At 38.2% G+C, this 2,733-nt stretch overlaps 1 non-coding gene across 1 annotated transcript; it reads right to left on the reverse strand.

Annotated features, from left to right (window-relative positions):
* Positions 1–2,151: 2,151 nt before the first annotated feature.
* Positions 2,152–2,315, reverse strand: LOC126954120 (U1 spliceosomal RNA). The gene has a single exon (XR_007725555.1). It is a non-coding gene; the product is annotated as a U1 spliceosomal RNA (small nuclear RNA).
* Positions 2,316–2,733: the final 418 nt, after the last annotated feature.

The raw sequence follows: 2,733 nt of genomic DNA on the forward strand, positions 1-2,733 counted from the left end.
TCACATTTGGGGAGCAGTTTTAAAAGGCAATGCCACAGTTTGTGAAAGCCGCAGAAAAGCTGTGAGTGAAACACAGATGATGAGATTGAAGGAGAGACGCAACCATTCCACTCTGGATGGGCTGCATTCATACATAACATCTCTGTAAGGTTTAATGACTGAGCAACAATCAGAAAACCCAATACCAAATGTTGTGTACGATGTCACAGGAACAAGAGATTGTTAACTGTCTAAAGAGAAAAGGCCTCTTGAGGCATCTAAAAGTGACTTTCTGGAGGAGAGAAAGCAGAAAAGATGGTGAGTGCAAGCAAAAATGAACTGGCTTCCCTAACTTCCAGCAAAGCATTTGGGTTGAGGCAATGAGAAGGCACAGCAGTTTCTTGAGGCGCTGGGACAATAATTTCAGAGGGACTTTAAGAAGGGGAAAAATCTTCAAGGACAACCAGGAAGTTCAACCATGACAAAAAACCTTTCGTCACCTTAAAGCCAGGATATGGGTGTGTAGAGGAATTGGGACGTGGCACTTCCACATACCATAGTATGTAAAAGCATAAGCTCAAGGGCCAGGTTGCTGGAATCGAATCCCAGTTCTGCTCCTTACCAGCTGTGGGTCCATGGGCAGGTTCCTTAACATCTCTTTTCTTCAGTTTCCTCTCAGAATAGTGCTTGGTACTGTGACTACATATTCACTACCATTAAAATACCAATAAATGTGTATTGTTTTATATAATTTTATGTTTATTAACAAAATATAACTATGCTGCAGAATTTCCTGTCTTGTACTTTGGATATTTCCAGGAATGTCAGATAGAAGAAAGGAGACTGAATCAAGCAGGGTATGGTACTTAAAAAGATCCAAGGAAATGCGTGTTGTTTGCGGGTTGCGTGGGGTGGGGTGGGTAGGATCAACCCCGTGCAACAAATATATCATTCCCTTTTTGCATGAAGTCAAATGGGAAATTTACATAAAAGACACTGTATACAAATGTATTACATAAGTATATTTTTCCACAGGGAATATCCTTTCATCAGTTCTCAAAAGATTAGGTATTTCTAGCTTACTTATTCATAAGCATTTTTATAAAGAATATTTTAGGCCAGGGGCGGTGGCTCATGCCTGTAATCCTAACACTTTGGGAGGCCAAGGCGGGTGGATCACGAGGTCAGGAAATCAAGACCATCCTGCCTAACACAGTGAAACCCCGTTTCTATTAAAAATACAAAAAATTAGCCGGGCGTGATGGCGGGCGCCTGTAGTCCCAGCTACTGGGGAGGCTGAGGCAGGAGAATGGCATGAACCCGGGAGGCGGGGCTTGCATGAGCCTAGATGGTGCCACTGCACTGCAGCCTGGGAGACAGAGAGAGACTCCATTTCAAAATATATATATGTATTTTATCACATACCTACCTTGAGCAACTAATTAAAAGCAATGAATCTTGCCCACAACTTAAGATACAGCTTATTATTCAACTCAGCTATAACTCCTACAGATGTCTGTTGGAATTCTTATTGAGGTGGGAATGACAGTCAATCCAGCGAGAACCCATTAGTCTGTGCGTCCGAAAGGCAGTCTTCCTCTCATTTGCCACAAGTATGTACACTATGTCAACACATCTCTGAATCCCAGTGCAAGAGTTTTCCGGACCCATCAATCTATCACTACCAAAAACTTGTTGAAGACTCTTATTTAAAGCCTCAATAAAGATGACTCCTTCCTGCTTTTGCTCCAAATGCAAATCAAGTAGATAAATGTATGTAGTATGGCAAATTGAGTTACACTATAGTTGGTTCAACACCAAGATTTCATTCCAAACATTAAAGTGTCATATTCATTTGCTCACACTTCTAGTTATTCTTTACATCTGTATTGGTTTAATTTTAGTTATATAAACATTTTATTTAAAAAAATTGAAGCACAGAACCATTATATTGTAAGAATAAATAGCCCAATTTCACTTAGGTGAATCTCACTCTCCTCTTCACAGGTAATGAGGGTTAACAGTAAGTAGGTTGCAATTCATATCAGGTAACTTTTCTTTTCTTTCTTTTTTTTTTTTTAATTTGCTTTTATCTTCTTTTCTTTCCTTTTCTTTCTTTTTTTTGTGTTTTTTTTTTTTTTTTTGGTTTGGTTTTACTTTTTAATTTCTTTTTGAGGGAGAGTGCAAACGAAGTTCCTCACTACCACAAATTATGCCATTGGGTTTTCCATGTTAGGGGACGTCACAGGGGTCAGAATATCCAGAGTGCAATGGATAACCCCCAATCTGGGTAAACCACCTTCATAATCACAATATCTCACCTGCCTGGTAAGTATCCCCATATCACCTCCCATGCAATATGTAAGATATATACACATGCATATATTTGTATATGTGTGTGTTAATGTATGCACATACATACATGTAATTTTGTTTTTAAACACATTTTTTACCAAGTGTCATAATTCTTTACTTAATAACAGTAATTTGCTTTTTCCACTTTTCAATATGTGTTGGAGATCTTTCCATGCTGGCATATATATGAATGGTGTGTGTGTATATATATATATATATATAGTCTATGTCATTATTCTACAGTACAAATATACTACAAATTCAACAGTACAAATTCAACTACAAATGGATGCATAGTTTGAGTGTTGTTTCATTAACTATCAAATCCTTGTATTTGCATCTTTAGGCAAGTGGGGCTTATTTCTCTAGAAAAGACATCTAGAGGTAGAATCACTGGCA

The sequence above is a fragment of the Macaca thibetana genome, chromosome 4, assembly GCF_024542745.1.
Source record: "Macaca thibetana thibetana isolate TM-01 chromosome 4, ASM2454274v1, whole genome shotgun sequence".
Classification (NCBI taxonomy): domain Eukaryota; kingdom Metazoa; phylum Chordata; class Mammalia; order Primates; family Cercopithecidae; genus Macaca; species Macaca thibetana.